The 22,829-nt window shown below is 49.0% G+C and overlaps 1 protein-coding gene across 6 annotated transcripts in view; it reads left to right on the top strand.

The window, feature by feature from the left end:
- Positions 1 to 22,829, top strand: part of LOC149325884 (monocarboxylate transporter 12-like) — a 277,338-nt gene that overhangs the window by 116,428 nt on the left and 138,081 nt on the right. For 2 of the 6 annotated variants that reach the window (XM_089564033.1, XM_089564034.1), the window contains one exon: positions 9,860 to 9,965. The exons of 2 other annotated variants lie outside the window; for them this stretch is intronic. The gene's annotated coding sequence lies outside the window, so the exon portion shown is untranslated. Of the gene's footprint in view, positions 1 to 6,630; positions 6,759 to 9,665; positions 9,966 to 22,829 lie in introns of those variants that run through there. 2 more of the 6 variants (XM_089564038.1, XM_089564035.1) reach the window with 2 other exon arrangements.

Genomic DNA, 22,829 nt, shown 5'->3' with positions numbered 1-22,829 from the left:
AGAGGAGGAAGAACGAGGAGTTCATCGCGGGCTCGGCGAAGAAAAAAAAACACTTTCCCCGAGCGAACGGCCGTTTGAGTGACCCGGGAGGCTGCACCTCCCCAGAGCGCACTGACCAGGCGGGCGGCGTCCGCCCTTTCATTCCCTCGCCGGGTTGCCCGGCGCCCCATCGTCCGGACGCGCGCCGTCCGGTCGCTGCCCCCGAGAATCATGTCGAGGCATGCTCGCTGGAGCTGGGAGACCCCGTAGTTTCCGCTGCTCAGAGGAGCGACGAGATCTCGTATCTTCCGCTCTACAAGTGAGGCAGCTTGTGACAACCATAGATATCTATCATCAGTATATATTTTTACTTGAAGCCGAGAGCAAGTACTCATAACAAAAGCGAACTGCCAGCAAACACACTCAGTAATAAACTTCCTTCATGAAACTAAATATTATGGGCCGCAGCCAAACATGCCTCGAGTTAGAACTGCAACTCACCCTCGCACGGTGTATTGCACGTCGTCGTTTTGATCAGCTCATACTACTATCAAACTAATATTAGCGCTGTGAGATACATATGGCGCTGTGTGCGTCTTTTCTTTCTGTGTCCTTGTCTTTTGCGCTGTTTTAAGGAATCATGGTTGGTGAGTGACGTTACTGTGCCCCACCGAGGGGTGCAATCAGCTGGATCCGTCCGATGCACTGAGGATCGTTCGCCACTCATCAGGGTTCATGACACACACGCACCACATATGCACCAATCGGAAACCGCACAGTACCACCACACTAGTTCGGCATCCATGTCCTCAGCACATACCACAAGTCACTGATCATCGAAACAATCAAGCAAGCACAAATATACAGGCACATCATGTACGATTTCGTTGCACCAATAAAAACACAGTGCAGCTGGGCAGTAGTGCCAACTGAACAACTATTCCATCTGGCTCATGTAATCTGCGCCCACTTTCTCGCTGCCCTTAATATACTCGACGCTATTCCTGAAGCCTAATACTCCAGCGTCTGTGTCTTCTTCTGCCAAAATTACTGCACCGACGGCGGCTACAATGGTGTCGTTTTTCCTGTGCTCGCTTGCGGCGGGCCCAAGGGATCGAAACACGGGCGTAAGGTCGCGTCACTCTCTTGCTCTTTAACCAACTCTTCGCGGCATACAGTAGGGAGGCCTTGCAGGACTTGTAAGCTTTTTCAGAGTTTTATCCTTGCATGCCTGCGCTCTAGTCACTACCGGGCAAGCTTCAGTGGCATACGAAAAGGGTGCGGTACTCTCGGCGTCAGGTGCTAACTCTCGAACGTTTTCTTCAGTGGACTTCGTAGTCTCGCTTTCTTTTGTCTTGTGCCAGTCTGGATCGGGGTCGTCTGCTAGCCTAGCACCTTCCATATTTCCCAGCACCAAATCATAGATGGGATTCTCCATGCACTTAGCGCGGAGTCGTCCCTTAAAGTACGGGGTGTCGACATCGACCCAAGCTTCTGGGAGCTTTAAGAATGAGTGGTCAAGTAAGTAAACTGGAGACTTCGTATCGGTGATATCTTCCTTCCGTACCAAGTCCTTCCTTACCACCACCGTGTTGCAGCCTGTGTCTCTCAGGACTCGAACGGTTCGGCCCCCAATCATGCCGGTTACGACAGGTAAGCATTCCCTGGCTGCGCATTCCTTACTGGTGAGACCGGCGTTGATGACGGGTTTCATCCCTCCGTCCTTAAGTTCTAGGTATCCGTTCTCAGTGTACACTGCAGCGGACTCCCGATTTTCCTCTCTTTGTTTTGAAGCCCCATTAGCCCAGCATCTCCAGCTGGGATGACCTGGCTTGCCGCATTGAGAGTGGTCCCTTACGCGAAAGTGATGAGATACGGGTACTCGGACTCTACATCCACAAACACAGGCGGCCAGACACTACATTGGCCAAACTCCGTAAGGGGGGGGACCAGGTGGGCCGCATGGTCCGCCGGGTTTCCAACAAACGCGGAGGGTTACGAAGTAAGGATGCCTTGCGGCTGGCAAACGCCTTTGTAACCAGTCGAATTCTCTATTTGACTCCTTATCTCCACCTACGGAAACAAGAGGAGGACGCCCTTGAGGTCATCCTTCGCAAAATTGTTAAACGTGCCCTTGACCTCCCCATCACTACTTCAAACAGCCGGCTTATGGCTCTTGGGGTGGTGAATACTTTCCGGGAACTCCGGGAGGCGCACCTTACAAACCAGTACACGCGCTTGTCGCTAACGGAGTCGGGTCGCCGCCTTCTTGCTCGACTCCATATCCAACACACCCCTCCAATGGAAGACAGGTTTCGCATCCCAGAACTGTGGAGACGTGCCCTCCACGTGCGGCCTCTTCCAGCAAACATGTCACATGAAGACCATAATGGTCGGCGCCTGGCACGAGCGGAAGCGCTAGCCCGATATTATGGCAACAAAACAGGTGTATACTACGTGGACGCCTCCGGCCCTCACCACGGGGCATGGTACACGGCCGCGGTAGTTCACAACAGCAACACAGTTAACGGCCTAACTTTCAGAGCCCGCAGTGCAACACAAGCAGAAGAGGTCACGATTGCTCTCGCGGCCTCACATTCCAATTCAAAATACATAATCACCGACTCGCGAGGGGCCTGTCGGAACGTCGAACAAGGCTGCACTCCCTTCCTAGCCTATCGAATATACAAAAATTGCATACGGGATACGGACCCCGCACACCGTTACCTCATATGGGCCCCTGCTCATCAGGGGTTGGCAGAAAACGAGGCAGCAGACGCAGCCGCCCGCGCGCTCTCTCACCGGGCTGTTTTCTCCTCCCCGTCCGATCAGGAACCCGATTTTAATCCGGTCTATACATTCAAAGATATTACAACATATTATCAAAATTGTCATCGCCTTTACCCTAGCCCATGTAAAGGCCTTAAGAAGGCGGATGAGCGGCTCCTTCTCCGCCTTCTCACCAATACATTGCTGTGCCCGGCAGCGCTAAAACATTTTGACCTCTCTTTTAGCGGCAGCTGCCCACACTGTAGTGCAGTGTCTTCTGACACTTATCACATGGTGTGGGCCTACCCCTCCAACCCCGCTATTCCCCCCATCCCCAACCCAACCCGGGAGGACTGGGAGGCGACCCTGCTCGGCTGCCACGACTTACAGGCCCAACAAGCCTTAGTCGGGCGCGCCCGGGCGGCGGCAACCGCCACTGGGGTCCCATACTAGGGACCTCCACCTAGTGTTTGTAAGGATCGGTCCCTTACGGGCTGATCCAAACATACCTCCTGCTCATTCGTAATAAATGTTTTCACCACCACCACCACCTTGCCGCATTTGTGGAATTTCTTGGGCTGTCCCGATCCACCGGAGGCGGCGGCCGGGCAATTTTCGGGGCGGTGTCCCGTGCGCGCAAAAATAAAACATTTGTTTTCATCGCGGCCCTTATCGTCCGATGACTGAAGCTGCGTTCCCTTTCTCTCGGGATTCTTGGAGATGGCGTTTTCTGCCCTGTGTTTCGGGGCGCTTTGCTTTTCGAAGTTCGGCCAGCCATGGGCCTCCAGGTACTTTTCTGCTCTTGCTACTGTTTCCGCTAAGGATACGTCCTTTTTTTCTTTCAAAAACATCTGTAGCGGAGTGGCGCAGTTAGACAGGAACTGCTCCCTTAGAATCAGCTTCACGAGATCTGCGTACTCTTTCTTAGTGCCTGAGAGCTCTATCCATCTGTCTAGGAAGTTCCGGAGGCGCGTCAAGAATTGCGAACACGTTTCCTCGTTCCGGGGACTAGCAGACCTGAATTTTTCTCTGAACTCTTCCTCCGTCATACGGAAGCGAATCATTAGTACCTGCCGGAGCTTAGTGTAGTTCAAGCACTCAGACACAGACATGCGACTATAAACGCTGAGCGCTTCGCCGCTTAAATAAAGACTAAGGGCCGTAGCCCACTGGTCGCGAGGCCAACGCTGACTCTCCGCGACGCGCTCGAAACGCATGAGGTAAGCGTCAAGGTCGTCCCTCCCCTCATTGAATACCGGCATCAGCTTGTGCGGGTTTACGCGTCCGGGCCGAGGAACTTGACACTCCCTCGTTGTTACGGGCCTTGTCTCTCCATTGCTACTATCGTCAGTTGCCGGACTATTCAATAGTTCCAGTCGGAGCATCAGTAACTTCTTTTCTTTCTCCATCACCGCCATCCGGAGTTGAGACTGTTCTTAAGCCTTCTGCCACTCAAGTTCTGCTTCCTCTCCGCCGCGCACGTTCCTCATTGCGTTCTTCCGTACGACGAGCTCGCTCCTGTTTTACCCATTCGAGCAGCTCTTGAACCTCAAAGCCAAAAGTTCGGCCATACTCAACAAGTCGTTCTAACTCTGCTTCGGCCATCTTAGGTGGGAAGCGCTATGCAGTGCTAGGTATCAATACTAAAAAAAATGACCTACTCTTCTCTCCTTTAGCGACACTTGGTTGACCAGTCCTGTTCGCGGACGCCAATTATGTCACAAACCCCCGCCTTTACGGTCAACAGAGGCGCGGGATCCCCTTTACGGTTACCCGTCGTCCCTCTATGAGGTTTGAGTACAGAGTTAAACGTTAGGCCGGTCAACCCGTGAAGCACGTGTATCGGTGTGGGACTGAGGAATAAGTTCACAGTAAGTGAGTGTTCTTTCAAACAAGTGGATATTTACAGGTGGTAGTCCAAATTATACTGCATATATAATCGAACCAACAAACAAAAAAAAAACCGACAATGAACAAACACTGCAGTAAAAGCCAAGTGGCGAGAGTTGCACAGAAACACAACGTAAAATACTGGCCAGAGCAAGGTTTAAACACAGGTGAAAACAATGTTCAAATAATCGGCAGTCTTTTGCAATAAAAACAGAGTTTTCACAGCTTTCTTGTTCGATGGAGCGTCATAGCTGGAGAGTTCAGTAGCGGTGGTCGTGCCAGAGGAGGAAGAACGAGGAGTTCATCGCGGGCTCGGCGAAGAAAAAAAAAACACTTTCCCCGAGCGAACGGCCGTTTGAGTGACCCGGGAGGCTGCACCTCCCCAGAGCGCACTGACCGGGCGGGGGGCGGTCCGCCCTTTTATTCCCTCGCCGGGTTGCCCGGCGCCCCAACGTCCGGACGCGCGCCGTCCGGTCGCTGCCCCCGAGAATCATGTCGAGGCATGCTCGCAGGAGCTGGGAGATCCCGTATTTTCTGCTGCTCAGAGGAGCGGCGAGATCTCGTATCTTCCGCTCTACAAGTGAGGCAGCTTGTGACAACCATAGATATCTATCATCAGTATATATTTTTACTTGAAGCCGAGAGCAAGTACTCATAACAAAAGCGAACTGCCAGCAAACACACTCAGTAATAAACTTCCTTCATGAAACTAAATATTATGGGCCGCAGCCAAACGTGCCTCGAGTTAGAACTGCAACTCACCCTCGCACGGTGTATTGCACGTCGTCGTTTTGATCAGTTCATACTACTATCAAACTAATATTAGCGCTGTGAGATACATATGGCGCTGTGTGCGTCTTCTCTTTCTGTGTCCTTGTCTTCTGCGCTGTTTTAAGGAATCATGGTTGACCAACTAGCCTTCACGTCTACCCTTATATGGCGGTAGTTACAGTGAGATCTGTGCTGCATGCGTTGGCGTGGGCGACGTTGTTGTAGAAACACGGCACTAGAGCAATACGCGTTGGCTTTGACAACATTGATACAGAAACGGGGCAGTGGAGCATAGGCCGCCGGCGTATATTGGGTAAATTGGAATTGATGTTGAAAAAATTGGAGACGCTCATAACTGAATCCCGCGGTCACTGGACACATAAATCGCGCTTTCAGGTACGTGTCAGTAGTGTCCACCTGCTAAAAGCTGTGCTTTGCACACAATATTTTGTGCTTAATAATGTTAGACGTTCACATGTCTTTTTTTGTTGCTGACAAGCCACCGAAAAAAAAAGAAGTAAATACAACCTCGGTAGCAGGAACAGTCACACGACACCGGGGCAAAATGAATACGGCGGCGGGTCTTCCTCGGGGCGGGCAATGAGGCATTTGAGTCGCTCTGAGCTTTGCCACTGGATTGGCTTTGTAATGGATTTTACCAGCCGAAAAGAATGCGTGTTTGAATACACACGCGCGCATACATATGCACACACTGCATGCGCTCCAGCCTGAATACAGCGGAGAAGCCATTGCATTTGGCAGCTTTCTCTGCTGCTTTCTCGCCACAGGCTTTAGTCTGGTGCCACCTTGTGCTAATTTGATTTTAATTCCCTAGCCGACGAATAGCCGGCAGGAACTAGGTAGCCGGCGACGGAACGCCTCTGCCACACCTTGCACGGCGCACATCAGCAAAGGCCGGCACGGCATCTCCCGCTTTTCCCATGCGGGAACACTTGTATGCTGAATAGGGACCACTCCCGCATCATGAGAATTACATGCTTCTAATGAAATTAATAGAGCGGAGGTGTAAAGTTAGAAGCTTACAGCGCCAGTGGCTTGTTTCCCCCTTTCACCAGGAACTGCCATGTCCATGGGAAGCCGAGTATAGAAATAATAGCGGCGTTTACATGAACCCAACAGCGGCGGGTCGAGTCAGGGGTTCGAGATGAGCGAGGTCAGCCCAAGTGGACGACTGCGTGTTTACATGAACTCTATTTTAGCTAGTCGAGACCGCTTTAGCTCCAGCGACACCAAGCGTCAAAGAGCGCAAGGAGGAGAGGGCAGAGAGCCGCCAAGATGGCGGAACGACACCGCTCTCTTCGAGGCGCGACCGCACAGGCGAAAAACAGGTTCGCATTTATCCTCTCGCCTCCCGCTTACCCGACTCTTCGACTTCATGCTTTTAGAAAGGCGGGTCAAGCGAGTTAACCTACCCCCTGCAGGCGAGTTGGCTCGACTCGCTATGCCACTTACTTTACTCGACCCGACAGGGTTTACATGAAGCCGACAACTGTTTTTTTACCCGACAAGGAAATTCGACTCGACTCTATCGAGTTCATGTAAACAGGCCTAATCAGCGGGTCACGCGCTTCGGCCGCTGTTCAAGGCCGTGGGAAATGAGGAGTGAGACCGCGAACGGCCTTGTCAGGGTCGCCAAGGGCCGACAACTTTTACCCTTCAGGATAGACGAGCTCTCAAGGGGGGCGGGCGGGGGGGGATGTCATTAGGGTCGGCGACTTCTCAAACGAGCCGACTGTCCAGCGAAGCGGTGAGATTCTGTTTACTGGCAGCAGTGACAGTAAAGCCGAGGCTGGGGTGCCTCGATGGGTAGGCCGATGTACCGAAGCGAGATGAATATGCGAAACCGCGCTCCCCCCACGTTCCAGGAAGGGCGGGGTCCACTGTGTCGGCCTGCTGAGCCCTAGGCTCCACCCACTTGCATGTATGGCATCGTTGCACTGATGTTGGTCGAAATTGGGAGAGAGTAGATTGAGTAAAGCTCCGCCCAATTATCGAAGGGTTTAAAACCAGTTGGAAGCAAAGAGTGGAGAGCAACGCGCCGAGTCTTAGTCTCGGCCACTTTTCAACAGGCTTTATTTCTAAACTGCCTTTTTCTGGCACTCTCTAGTATTTCTGTCCTGTCCTTAATAAATCAGTTTTGTTTGTAAAAAAAAAAAATTGAGTTGCTCCTCCAACCGGTTACGTGTTGCTGGACGAGCGGTCAAAGACCTAAAGCGCTCGTCGTACTGCTAATCGCCATGTATACGACCACTGGCCAACGTGCCATCCTCATTCGTCGATCTCGGCAAGCAACCGACAAGCCCTGGCCATCTGACCTATCGAAAAGTTAACAAGGGGCCTGTATATTTCTGTTACCTTAACAATCAGAAGGCGGGCAACGCGAGCCAGTCAACTTTCCCAATGATCACTAGGCTCGCTGCTATGCTTTAAGCTTCCGAAAAAAAGACACAGAAAATATGGTTCATTTCGCTAAGCTAAAAATTATTTTTGAGAGCACCTAAGCGCGAAGAACGGCGCGTTGCAGACGAAGCGGGGCGGGTATTTTCTTGTTAATTCAGCGATCAGAGGTTGCCAGGCCAACGACCTGTTCACAAAAGAAAGGAACAAAAAAAATGTTGAAAGTATGTACAGCCCGAATGAACTGACATTTTGCGGAATCGACCATTTCCGAAAAGTTTTTGCGCATGCAGAGTGAAGGCGCAGCCCAGTATAGGCGATTGGTTTCGGTTGGAAGACATGAGCCGGCCGTGCATTCCTGCGTTGTAGTGCGGCGACCGATGTGAGTTCTTTGCCTCGCTTTTGCCGTGTGTATGAAAATGCCAGCTCTTTGCGTGGCTTACGGCTGCGCGAATTAATTCATTCAGAAAGGAAGCACGAATTTCAGGTTCCCTCCGGGCTCGTTTCGAAACGGATGTTCTCGCTCCATTTCGGGCTTGCTGCCAAGTGCACGCAGCTCGGTCGTTCTAGAATGGTTTTGACACCGACGCACGTGCGTATGCGGTGGAAACCGAATGATATATACTAGTATGAACATTCACCATAAATGCGACAATATCAAGCTGTGCTATCTGAACAGCGGGAGCACGGCAGAGCGCAACCTCGCGTATATCCGTGCATTTTAACGCTCCTGAAGCCCGCCCACACGCAAAGCAATTTTCTGACGTTGAGCACGAGCCATGATTGAGTTAGTACAACGGGTCGTTTACTAATGAGTTAAGTGTCCCGTGCTGCAAATTGTGCTTTATGAAGTTAGCAGAAACTCTTTCCTTATCAAGAAAGCGTACCAATGACGAGAAACCAACGACAAGGAAGTCCCGTACTAACGACGAACCATGCCGTTGTCACATAAACACCGGTCTTCACAGACTGCGCAGACGCCACTCCCACGAAACCTAGTTCATCGTTAGTAGTTTGAAGATTCATCATCAAGTTTCTCACGTAACCGTACTCCTTGAAGGCCTAGCCGCGATGAGCCTGGCGTACAGCTGAGGTAGTGGAGTGGAGGTTTTGCCACACCTGGTCATTTTTCAAGCTACCACGCGAAAAATCTTGGCTCGACCCGGTTTCTAAAACCGTAAATGGGATGTTCTCTTCATCTATGATAATCTCTCGTTAGCAAACGCACGTTCCCGGCAAAGAAACAACACTAAAACAACAAAACAAGCGCAGGAGAACTGCTGAGGGCTGCCTTGCGCATGTTTCCTCGAGAACAACTTTCCAACGAAAAGTTCAGGCGTAGCTTCCTAGTTTGCACGACAAGTGGCGCTCGCTTTTCCTCAGGTGGTCAATTCCAGTTTCACGTGTTGGGAAGTAAATGCAGCGTGCACCGCATATACAAAAATTCGCTCTCATGGCTGCTTTAACAATGCTCAACGTTTCTGGAGAGTCCTATATCTTGGAAGGCAGCAGATTCATGAATATCCGCGGCATGTCTCCATAATCCGTTTACCATAAGCATTTTACGTGCGCTATAAAAGGTGTATTCTGCATACTTAATGCGTCCAGTGTCTTACAAGCCATTCTTCATTAGGGATGACACCTGGAACCGGTCTTGGTTCGTGACCGCCTCCGGACTGCCTCCCAGCTGCGCGCCAAGGCTGCCAATTAACTGCTCGCAGATTCGTAGAGGAGGAAAAGAAGCTCCCCTCGTACCCTCAAGGTATCGCCTGCATCGCGCCACGTGGGTCGAGCGAGGAAGAAAGCATCCTCACCCTGTCCGCTGTTAGCAGCCGGAACGCCTGCCCCTACACTTTGCGGCAATGAGCGAGTGTGAATCTTTTCCAGTGCACGAGCGTGTAAAGACACAGCAGTTGCGGTTCTTTTTGTTTTGCTTTTAAGGAAACGAAAGAGTATGTCGCGTGCTCTTAGATCGGGTGAAAGCCTAACTGTATCACGCTCGATCTGCGTCATTTACGCATGTCTCCATCAGGCCAGATAAAGTGGGATAACAAGCTGCCAACGGAATCCTGCTGGAAGGCACGACTTCCAGCGACGTCGAGCCGACGCAGCATTGAAGTGGAGCACTTGGGAAGCCGGTAAGGCGCCCTCAACATGAAGGAAGCATTGATTTTATAGGTCTTCATTCCTTACCAGTTCATTGCAGTCTGAAATCTCCAGAAAGCTGGAACGCTGTATATACCTCGTTTATTACTTCGGACAACAGGCTTCGATGCTGAAAAACACATTACTTTTTGGGACGGCATTGTGAGGGGAAAGAGTAGCTACTTGAAAAAAAATATATGTGGTTGCTGGCAGGGGTCGTTCTGGAAATGAAAAGAGTGAGTTTGAAGGAGAAGAAAGTGTGTTACGAAAATCCGCGCTATGACGACGCTGCTTTATAACGCGAGAATTCAGGACAGTTCTTTCGGCCGGTTAATATTGCGTGCTTTGAGGTCTCTAGCTGAAAAGCCAACGAAAGGCGTAGCGCTCTGGAAAAAAAAAACAGTGCTCCCATGGCTCCTCTGCATGCACTCAAAAACTCGAGGTAAATCCTCCCGCTACCCTGAGAAGAAGCCGCCGTGGTGGCTCAGCGGTTACGGCACTCGGCTGCTGACCAGGAAGACGCGGGTTCGATCCCGGCCTCACCGGTCGAACTTCGGTGGAGGCGAAATTTTAGAGGCCCGTGTATTGTGCGATTTCAGCGCTCGTTTAAGAACCAACCCCACGTGGTCGAATTTCCGTAGCCCTTCACTACGGGGTCCCTCATAGCTCGAGTCGCTTTGGGACTTTAAACCTCCATAAACCTTTACTCTTAGAACGAGTGAAAGCTTTTGGATAGTAAACGTTGCAGCAGGGCTTCTTGGGCACTATGGCATGTATTGTTTGAGCAGACTGATAATCTAATACTGTCGGCTGGTCTTCATAGAGACACACACACAGAAAAAATTAGCTGCGGTTCAACTAATACTGAACCTGGTTAGAGAGCGAAAGTTATGCTGTATCGGGCAACTATAAGCGCTCTCTCACCACCCCATGTACGTAAAAGCGCAGTTGAGGCGTCCACAGGCCTAGGGAGCCAGTTATGCGCACTTCCTTTCCTTTAAATCATCGGAGTCTAAAACGTCGACGCCACTACGTTGTGAATGCCAACGCATGCAGCGCACATCTGTCACTACCGACACTTTGCCTCAAGCACGATTGAGGTGTCCACTGCTCCAAGGGGGCGTTATGCGCCTTTCCTCTGGTTTCCAAGCTCCCGCTCCATTGGTTTCGTAGAATAAAGCGCGACTAACGTGTCCAGTGTCCCAGGGACCAGTTATGCACCGTTCCTCTGCTTTCCAAGCTCAAGGTCATTTGAAGGTGAAAACTACGCACACGGCTGTCAAAGCACGAGGTCAAGTAGTGAAGCGTTTGCTTCAATAATAAATAGCGGAGAGCTCTTGTAAACGAGCAAGCTAACGGAGGCTGCACGGAACAAATTCCATTATTTAGGTCAAACATGTGCTTCTTTCTTTCGATCTGTGCATAACTGGCTGTACTTGGCAGCAGCAGCTGTGTTAAGTGGCTGGTACCGCTGGGATCGTTCCTGCGCTTTGCAGGTGTACATGCTACCCCGAGCTGCTGTAACCCAAAAATTCAGGGGGCACTTTGACTGTCTAAAGTGCGTAGAGGCGAAAGCGTTTTCCGCACCACTTTCACTGCTTCTGTGGCACTGGTGGCGTCACATGTAATTGAGCACTAATTACTAAGTGATGACAAATCACTAATTAATGACGCTTAAGCTTCGACTTTAGGAGCGGAACACGACAGCGTGTTGTAGCGCAGCCAAGGAGTCCACGGAACGCCACCACCCGTTCGGTGCGATGCCTTGCCGTTTGAACGCAACGGTTTTTGAGGAAAGGAAATGGCGCAGTAATTCTCCGTCATCTCGGTGGACACCTGAACCGCACCGTAGAGGAACGGAGGAAGTGGGAGTGAAAGAAGAAAGACAAAGATGGCCCGTAATGAAGAAAATGTGAGGAAAGAAAATTACGCAGTAACTGTCTCACATATCTCGGTGGACACCCGTCAAAATTCAGGGGGGGGGGGGGGGGGTGCACTTTTTTGACCTAAAGTGCGGTCACTGATGTGTCGTTAAGATGTTAAGCTTCGCCTCTAGGAATGGAACGCGAGAGCGTCTTGCAACGCAGCCAGGGAGTCCATAGAACGCCATCGCCCATTCGGTTCTAAGCCTCGCTCGTCGGTAAATTGGTTTTTGAGGAAAGGAAATGTATTTCTCTCTCATATCTCGGCGGACACCTAAACCTCGCCGAAAGAGAAGGGAGGAGGATGAGAGTGAGTGAAGACACCGTGTTCACTAGACGCGCCTTTGTTCATTCCAAACCATCGAGCTGGCATGGCGGAGTGGATAGCATGCTCGTCTCGCACTCCGAAAACCGGGGTTGGATTCCCGAGCTCGACCAATTTCTTACTCGGTTTTATTATGCGAAGCATACTACTTTTGCGACCACTTCAGCCCTTCACCATGGTTATGCGCCTCCAAATCACGTGATACATGACGTCACACCACGTGACACAATGACGTCACGACAGTAGAGAAACGGGGGCCCACCTCGCGCCGTCGCTGTGGTTGTGCGCCTCCAAATCACGTGATACATGACGTCACACCACGTGACACGATGACGTCACGACAGTGCAGAAACGGGGGCCCACCTCGGGCCGTCGCTGTGGTTGTGCGCCTCCAAATCACGTGATACATGACGTCACACCACGTGACACGATGACGTCACTACAGTGGAGCAACGGGGGCCCACCTCGCGCCGTCGCTGTGGTTGTGCACCTCCAAATCACGTGATACATGACGTCACACCACGTGACACGATGACGTCACGACAGTGGAGAAACGGGGACCCACCTCGCGCCGTCGCTGTGGTTGTGCGCCTCCAAATTACGCGACATGATGATGCTTCGCATTCTCCAGGCTTAACCAAGTTAAACCTCAGCCATTTTTTATTTATATGGCCTGACTAGAAAAGTTAATTAGGCCAATTAGGTAATTAAGCAATTAACTAAGCTCAGTCCCACTTACTTGGAACCTCACTAAATGATCCCTTCAATTGGTTGCATGGTTACAAACCGAAGTACAATTGGCCCCGTTTGAAATTGGCGCACTGTGACGTCACGACCGTTTCGACCAACTGAAAAGCGTGACATTTCTGTCGACAACTGCTGCATACAACGATGAGACATTAAGGCTTTCGCCTTAATACCTACAGCCTGGCAGCGAATTTATTCCCTGCCTACGACCGCTGCCTCGGAACGGAGGACGCATCGCACAATTAATCGGCATAGTGTGACAGCCCGATTTGCTTCGCTAGCCTGCGGCGTCGATTCCCAAGAAGGCGCTTTACGAGCAGCATACACGTGCAGACTGACTTGGCAGCAGCGGCTGCTGCACGCGACTTGGACCGCTCTCAGGTTTTCGGCACTTCGCAGGTTAGTAGATGTCATTGTGCACTTTTTTCTGGTCTACGTCTCGTCACACATGCTGCTTCCAAGACGGATTAGTTCTGGTATGCCTTTAAAAGGAAGGAACAACGCGAAGAAACGCGGACACACGAAGAAACGACACACACACGAGCGCTGACTCACAATTAAAATTTTATTTTGCTGGAAAGACGCTGAAGTAGAAAACATGAGCGGGTGGGTAACACGGCTGCTGCAGCGATAGCCAGCAATCAGTGTGGCCGCGTCACAAGATGGCAAAAAACACAGCAGGGAACAAGAGAAAGTTATAAGCGAGAGTTATAAAGTTCCGCAACTCTGGCTGCTACTGTGACTTGGATTGGCTAGTCATGACTAATTAGTAGTGACCCATGACTACATATTCGTTACTAACAAGTCATTATTCGTTAATGACTAACTAGTCATGATTGGTTATTCACTAACTAGTCTTGATTAGTTAATGACTAACTAGTGATGTCTAGCCCCTAATTACCAACGAGTCATGACTAATAATGATTAACCAGTCATGAAAACCAAATCATGACCTTGTTAACGACTAGTTAGTCATGCCTAATTAGTTGATGCGTATAGTCATGATTGGTTAATGACTGCCCTGCTGAAAAAGTTGTATGATGTAATACACTGATACAGTTTGTCATACAAATATCATAGACTGATCATTCAAATCATAGAAGTTTATCATACAAATGTCATTCATTTCTGTAAAATCACACAGTCGTCATAGGGATTTCATAGAATATCATACAAATTGTATGATATATCATAAAAAATTGTATGATATTCTATGATGAAGCCTCTATGAGTTTATTGCATCATAGAACAGTTTTTCAATATGAGAGAAGCCAACAGCCACAGAAACCAAGGAGCACAGGGGATTTTCTTGAATTTTTTTTGTGGTGTTGTTAGTCACCCTTTTTCAATAGGGTGACTAGTCATGATCAATTAGTGGGCGACTGGTTAATTACTATATGTCATCACTAATTTGTTGACCATTGTCTAATGACTATTTAGTCATGACTGCTGACTAGTAATGACTAGTTATGACACACTTCGGATGTAACGGACAGACGGACAGAGTCATGGCCGCGAGTATGCGCCATTAAAGGCTTTCGCCTTAATACGGACGAGTGTCAGCGTGCTTATTAACGCGAGAGCGCTAAAAGTACCGTTCGGCGAAAAACCCGGCATCGACGTCGTAGTGTCTGGAAAATCGTGATTGGTCGAGAGGTTAGGGAAGCAGGAAAGCAATTTCCTTGAAAAAACTAAGGTGTTAAAGCGGAATCGAGCAGCTCGCAGTTTAGTCGGGAGACAGGCATGTTACACCTGCACCACTCAGGCACTTTCGTTCAGTGGGGTAAAAGAAAGTCTTGTAAGAGAGCTTCACGCAGCACAGGAGGCGAATTACTTTAGAGGAACACTAAGGTAGTGATGTTGACTAATTAGCATCGATAATAAATATGAACGTTTTTTATGAAATATCAAAGTGTTATCGAGCCTGTAACAGAGCACGAAATAAGAAATGTATTCACAAACCTAAAAACTAGTAAAGCAGAGGGCAAAGACGGCTGTCACATCAGGCCTTTTAAGTTTGTCATTAACTTACTCGCACCAGTACGGGTAGGCATTTACAATCTTCCTCTTTCCGCCGGAACCTTTCCAGACCAAATGAAAATCGCAAAGGTTGTGGCTGTACATAAGGACGGTTCGAAAACAGACCTCTCGAATTATCGACCGATTTCAATTCTTCCTGTACTGTCCAAGGGCTTAGAAAAAATTTATTATGCCGGACTAACCACATTTTTAGGAAAGCACTCAGTTCTTTCTGACTGTCAATACGGATTCAGGCAAGGGAGGTCAACAGAAATCGCGGTTAATAAACAAAAGGAACTGAGCATAGATTCTATTGAGGACCGAAAAATTGTTCTTGGAATTTATATTGATTTTACAAAGGCATTTGACTTAGTCCACCATCGTCGGCCGCTGAATAAGCTACTCCATTATTTAATCAAAGCATCAGGTTTATCATTAATTGAATCCTACCTAGAAAACCGCACGCAAATGGCTGTAAATGACCGCGCATTGTCGACATTATAACCTATTTTTTCTGGAGTCCCACAGGGAAGTATTTTGGGTCCCTTCTTCTTCAATATCTATATTAATGATATATTTTACATGTCCTTACCTGTGACTTTATTAGCTTACGCCAACGATCTCACAGTGCTTTTGCCCGGTGATAATGAAAGAGATCTATTATTGTACGGAAACCAAATTATAAAATATTTGCGCGAATGGTCGGAAAAGAATCCGCAAACTATCCGCATAACTAATGTAATTATCTTCCGTCCAAAGAACAAGCCTATCTCCATGAATTTTGATCTCATGCTGACTAACACTATAACTGAAGTTGTAGAGACTAAGAAATGTCTCGGTGTGGTGCTCACGGAAACCCTGAGTTGGGACAAGCATATAAACACTATCCGCAAGAAAATGAACCGAGTCAGTGGTGCCCTGTGTCGACATAGATACGCACTTCCAACAGAGATAAAGACTCTTATCTATAATGCACTCTTCCTATTATTATCTACTGCATAAGTGTCTGGGGTACCACAGCAAAACACAACAAACACAAGATATTAGTTGCGCAGAAACGTGCTCTCAGATTGATTGCAAATGTACCCTGGCATTCCCATTCGTTTCTTTACTTTAAGCATTACGGTATATTGATATATTGCACCCGTTCATATTGTCACGGAACCAAGGCAGGAGAGACCGCTCGCCAGCAGCGCTAACAGAATCAGCCCTCCTCAGGGCGCGTGAGCCAACTCTCACCACTTTTTCTTCTGATGCCACCTGGGGCCACCTGGTGGCATCACTCCCCCTCCCGGAAAAAAAAAAAGGAATACGGAAAACCACTACGACGCCACAAGCTAACTGAAGGAAGTAGGGGAACAACAATCGAAGGGGCAAAATGACAGGGGGAAAACGGGCCTCTGCGGAAAAAACAAAAACCGAAACAACTGTGCAAGCGCTGTCAGTGCGTGAAAAAGGGCTTCATACGCATTACATGGACTACTTCTGGCTGGGGTCGACGGCGTGCACTGTGCACAGAACCGTCGGGCAGAACTTTATAAGTCACATCTGTTATGCGACGCAACACTCTGTATGGGCCGAAGTAGCGGCATAGGAGTTTTTCCGGCATGCCTGGGCGACGGACAGGGGTCCATACCCACACTTGGTCGTCCGGTTGGTACTCGACGTGGCGGTGTCGCTGGTTGTAGCGGCGTGCATCTGAGCCCTGTTGCCTCCTGATGTGCATGCAGGCTAGTTGGCGGGCTTCCTCCGCGTATTGCAGAAATTCTTCGGCGTGTGGCGTGAGCGCCCGGTCGTCAGCAGTGCATGGAAACATGGCATCCAACATGGTGTGCACATCGCGCCCATAAACAAGGCGAAATGGCGTAAAGTGAGTGGTTTCTTGTACTGCCGTATTGTACGCGAAAGTCACGTATGGAAGGATCTCGTCCCAAGTCTTATGCTGGACATCTACGTACATAGCGAGCATGTCTGCTATAGTTTTGTTGAGTCTCTCGGTGAGCCCATTGGACTGCGGGTGGTAGGCAGTAGTTTTGCGATGGCTGGTATGGCTCAACGTGAATACCTCGTGCATGAGCTGCGCTGTGAAAGCCGTTCCCCGATCGGTGATTACGCTGGACGGGGCGCCGTGTCGCAGAACAATGCGATGCATGAAGAACTGCGCAATTTCAGACGATGTGCCACGCGGCATCGCTTCGGTTTCGGCATAGCGTGCCAGGTAGCCTGTGGCGACAATTATCCACTTATTGCCGGCCAGCGATAGGGGAATGGACCGAGAAGATCCATGGCGACTTGGTCAAAGGGCGTACGAGGAGGTGCAACTGGTTGGAGTAAACCCGCGGGCTTAAGGGGAGGTGACTTGCGGCGCTGGCACTGACGGCAACCTCGGACGTAGCGGCGGATGGTGGCAGCTAGTTTAGGCCAATAATAGGCCTTGCGTACTCGAGCGAGAGTGCGTGTAAACCCCAAGTGACCAGAGGTGGGCTCGTCGTGAGAGGCAAAAAGGATGTCGGCACGGAGGTCTGCCGGCACGACGAGGAGATAATCGCGGTCGCCGTGGCTCGAGTTTTTCTTGAACAGTATGCCATTGCGCATGCAAAAAGAGGAGAGGTTCCGGGAAAACTCCCGGGATATGGTAGCAGTGCGGCCCTCCAAATGGTCAATGACGGGTCGTAAGTTGATGTCAACTCGCTGCCTCGCCATTACGTCGGAATCGCTGACCACTCCAAGGAAACGACTGTCGTCCTCTATGCTGTCATCAGCTAGGCCGACTGGTGCGCGGGAGAGCGTGTCGGCATCTTCGCGCTTGCGTCCAGATTTATAGGCTATGGTGTAGTCAAATTCCTGGAGGCGGAGGCTCCACCTTGCTAAGCGGCCCGATGGGTCCCGTAGATTGGCCAGCCAGCACAAGGAATGGTGGTCTGTCACGACTTTGAAATGGCGGCCGTAGAGGTAGGGTCGAAACTTCATCGTGGCCCACACAACCGCGAGGCACTCCTTCTCCGAGGTAGAGTAGTTAATTTCGGCGCGAGACAAAACGCGACTCGCGTATGCAATCACGCGTTCCACGCCATCTTGGTGTTGGACTAAGACAGCCCCCAGGCCGATGTTGCTGGCGTCTGTGTGGATCTCGGTGGCAGCCTCCTCATCAAAGTGAGCAAGAACAGGGCTGCTGTGCAGGCGTCGGCGTAGCTCTATGAAAGCCTCCTGTTGTTCGGTAGTCCACATGAGCGGGGTATCGTCACGCGTCAAACGAGTCAGGGGTTCGGCAATTTGGGAGAAGGCGGCGATAAAGCGACGGTAATAGGCGCACAGACCAAGGAAGCGTTTCAGCGCTTTCTTCGTGGTAGGAACCGGAAATTCGGCCACGGCGGCAGTTTTGTCGGGATCGGGTTGGACACCGGCGGCGCTCACAACGTGGCCTAGAAACTTCAGTTGTTCGTAGCCGAAGTGGCATTTATCGGGCTTGAGCGTTAAATTGGCCGACCGAAGGGCATCGAATACAGTCCGCAAGCGTTTAAGATGTTCGTCAAAGGTTTCGGAGAATACGACCACGTCATCCAGGTAAACTAAACAAGTTTGCTATTTGAGACCAGCGAGAACTGTGTCCATCATTCTCTGAAACGTTGCCGGCGCTGAACAGAGGCCGAAGGGCAACACCTTAAATTCGTATAGACCGTCGGGAGTAATGAAAGCTGTTTTTTCCCGGTCCCGTTCATCAACTTCAATCTGCCAGTACCCGCTCTTTAAATCAATCGAGGAAAAATATTTGGTGCGGTGAAGGCGGTCGAGCGAGTCGTCTATACGGGGTAGTGGGTATACGTCCTTTTTATTTATGGTGTTCAATTTCCTGTAATCGACGCAAAAGCGCAGCGTTCCATCCTTCTTCTTAACTAAAACAACAGGCGACGACCACGGACTCTGAGATAGTTGAATAATACCGTCAGTGAGCATCTCCTTCACTTGTGTTTGGATGGCCTCGCGTTCTTTAGGTCAAATACGGTACGGCTGCTGCCGTATGGGACGAGCATCTTCACTCGTGATGATGCGGTGTTTCGTAATGGCTTTCTTTTGAACTTTCGAAGAAGACGCAAAACAGGCTGTGTATTGGTGTAGTAAGGTACGGAGAGCGCGGCGTTGAACCTGTGACAGCCCTGAGCTGATGTCAATGTGATCGAGAGACATGTTCGGAGATTCCACGGCTGTGCACGCAAAACATTGCGAAACATCAGCTAATTGGTCGGCGAACGCGATCGCTGTGGCGCGGAAGAGGTGCCGAAGTTCGTGGGTGAAATTAGTAACCAGTAATTGGGTCTTACCATTGCGTATGTGGACGAGGCTTCGGGCCGTACAAATGCAGTGCGTCAGCAACATTGAAATATTGCCTTGGGCAACTGCTGTTCCGTCACGTAGCCCATCGCAGTCGACAGTAACAAAAACACTGGAGCGTGGCGGGATGAAAACACTCTCGGAGGAAATGCGAAGGGCGGAGCGACACTGGCGAGTGTGGAAGTGTCATCGGCTTTGTTTGTCGAAAAAGTAACTGTGCTCTGGCGGAGATCGATGATGGCGCCATTTTCACGGAGAAAGTCAACGCCCAGGATCAGGTCACGAGAACATAATATGTGCATAAAAAATCCAGTTAAAACAAATAATCACCTGTTCCTTGAAGCCTTTAATCTACATCAATACACACCAATGTGCAATACCCGATGTCTTTTACCCTAGCTTCTACCCTCTTGCCGTACCTTATATCGTAAACAGTCCCGATTCTATAGCCTAGGAAATTACCGTAACATATTGGCAGCAAATAATGTTTGTATACAAGACATCTGATAGAATCAGTTATTATCTGTTATGTGCATTGTTGAGTCTATTGTGGCACCATTGTAAATAGACTTGGTGTATTGTATCGTATATTGTTCCTATTAGTTATGTGCATCTCCTTTGGTGTGTACGCGATCAGGGTTACACTGTTGTTATCCTTTTTCTTTCTTTGTTTTGGTGGGGATATTAAGCTTACCTTGAGCCTGATGTTCGCGAAACACAATGCTGTCGTCGTATTCATGGAGCACTGGGTGCTACTTCAAGCTGCATTACGCAGCTTTTTGCCCAGTGTCTCCTTTTCTCACTGTAATGGGTGTGGGGAAATAAACATTCAATTTCAGTTTCAAAACGTTGATGTGCAATCAAGCAGTATCTGATGACAACAAGCGTGTCGACGTCTGAGAAAGGGGCCGCTAGGGTGCCCCAAGCGACCATACCTGGCCGTCCCGGTTAGCTCAATTGGTAGAGCTACTGCTCCGGTGCTTGTGAATTCCGCATGCCCCGCAATTTAAATAGACGTGACTGTAATTGCCTGCACGAAATTCGTCTGGACGTTGGCTTTACTAAATTCTATCTTTATAAAATTGGTGTATCAAGTAGCCCTCTGTGCCCGACATGTGGTGTGCGCGAAGATATTCAACACTTGATCTGCCACTGCCAAATCTTTAATACTCATCGCAAGGCACTGTTAAGTGCTTTAGGACTTCGTCAGGACGACCTCGTGCACCTTGGGCATGTCCTTGGACCCTTGACTGATGCGACTTCGGCTGAGCGAGGGACAAAAGCTTTCTTAGTTTTTCTAAGGAACACGGGTTTAGTGGACATACTTTGATTGTCATCTAAGGGACACGGTTTTAGTGACATACTTGTATCACTAGTGACATACTTCTGTGTATGTGTGTGTGAGAGTGCGTGAGTGTTGAGTATGTTTGATGTCACCTTTTTTCTCTCTCTCTTTCATCCTCTTCTTTCATCGTCATCTGGAGTAGCATGCCAGGTCTATAACCAGGCAGAGCTCTCCATTATTCATTGAAAGTCTCCCCCCTCCTCCTCTACTGCTCCGGTGAAGCGGTGGTCCAGGGTTCGAACCTCGGACCAGGACGAATTTTTCTTTAACTGCGAAGTTTCGGAGGACGTCAATGAGTAATTACTTCCTTATTACAAATCTACTCCACCTTGGGGGATTCCCCTAAACATTTGACCAGCACAGTTGCCACTTTGAGTTATTGATCAATTCGCTCTCTCCCTACCATAAGCTTGCCGTCCCGGTTAGCTCAATTGGTGGAGCGACTGCTCCCGTGAAGCGGTGGTCCCGGGTTCGGACTACGGACCAGGACCAATTTTTCTTTAGCTACGAAGTTTCTGAGAAAGCTGTATAGCTTTCCTTTGTAGCCGTATGGCTGCGCTCGGGTGGATGTCAGTGAGTAATTACTCCCTTATTACAAATCTACTCCACCTTAGGGGATTCCCCTAAACATGTGTCCGACCATAGGAACACTAACATTGGGTCACACACTTGAGGCGAACTTTAGTGTCCCCTAAGTTCCGAATTTTATGAAGATGCAGTAACGAACCAGAAAACCCTTGATTGGAAAACCGAGAACTTAAAATTGCAAGTGAACGTCTAATAAACATTTAATAAATAAGCAGTAGCGAAGGCAAATACCATGCAATAAAAGGAGTACCGAATACAAAAAATTATTACTATGGCGCCTTGCTGAACAAAATCTGGGATTAAACTGGCTTCCCGGTGTCTGAGAGAGAGATTTGATGTTTTGCATCATGCAGCCGCAAAAAGAAAGAAATGGCGTCGCCGCCACATTCTCTTCGCTGAAATATAAGGCTCATTTCATTTATAAGGCGGGGAAAGCCTACCCAACCACGGCTTCGCTTGGTTTTCTTGGACGCACGATGAAAATGTGCATGATGAACTCATCATGCCAAAATCGAACTATAACCGTGAACAAAGCGTCGGCTTAATCAGTCATAGAAGCACTGACTTCGTCCACTGAATCATCAGCATAACTACGCTCATTGCAGATCAAGTCTTTACTAATGCAAATAAATTGAATCCAATCAACTGCGGCATTTCTGAAGATTACTTCCTCAACCTTCGTCTTCACCGTAACAACCTCAGCCAATATAGAAAGAGCCGAAAGAAAAATTCCCCCTCTTTAAGAACAAGCCTACCCGAGTCACCAGTCACTCAGAAAGCCTTTAAGACTATTTGTGACAAATAATGTGAGTGACTGTCACAGGATTAAGTACTCACTTTCCTATTTACATGATGCGTAAAAGAGATGTATTTCTTCAACGAAAGGTACACCCGCCAGAGTCCTATCCTTTTAGAGAAATAAATTTTTGGACACTTGAAGCATTTAGAAGCTCAATACGCAAGCTAAATTGGAGCCCAGTCCTTGATGCACTGCTGCTAAACTGGCACATGCAATCTTTCTGTCGTTTTTTAAGTGATATTACCACACCTGTTTTATGTTAAAGACAGCAAAACAAAATAAAAATATTACGCAAGCCTTGCCTGAGAGATGAATGCTTCGCAATGATTAAAAGAAAGGAACACTTATACACAAAGTTTGTCAAAACAAGGAACTTGCATGACCTCTCTGCTTTCAGAAAATAAAGAAATTCTGTGGCAGCCTATTCGCGTAAAACTCAAAACGCATATTTTTAAACTTATGTAATGAATCAGCTAGTCAGATTAATGTTTTATGGCACGAACGTAACAAACTATTAAACTCTGGTACACGGCACAGTCAAGTATTTTCAACTAATTGTAAATTATCAAACACTGGAATGCAAGGTTTAATAAATACTTCGCCACTCTTGCCTGGTAGGCTGATATATTGGACAATGATGAAATTAAAAAAAAAATTTGGTATTTAGGTGCACCAAACTCTAGAACTGCATTTTTTGAACCGACAACTTGTGATGAAATTTACTCTACACTTATGTCATAGAAAAATAGTGAAGCCCGAGACATCGACGAGCTTGAAATTAAA

Source organism: Amblyomma mixtum, chromosome 10 (genome assembly GCF_055824585.1).
Source record: "Amblyomma mixtum isolate Tamu chromosome 10, ASM5582458v1, whole genome shotgun sequence".
NCBI classification, from domain to species: Eukaryota; Metazoa; Arthropoda; class Arachnida; order Ixodida; family Ixodidae; genus Amblyomma; species Amblyomma mixtum.
Note: the sequence above shows the minus strand (reverse complement) of the source record. Positions and strands in the feature narration are given on the sequence as shown.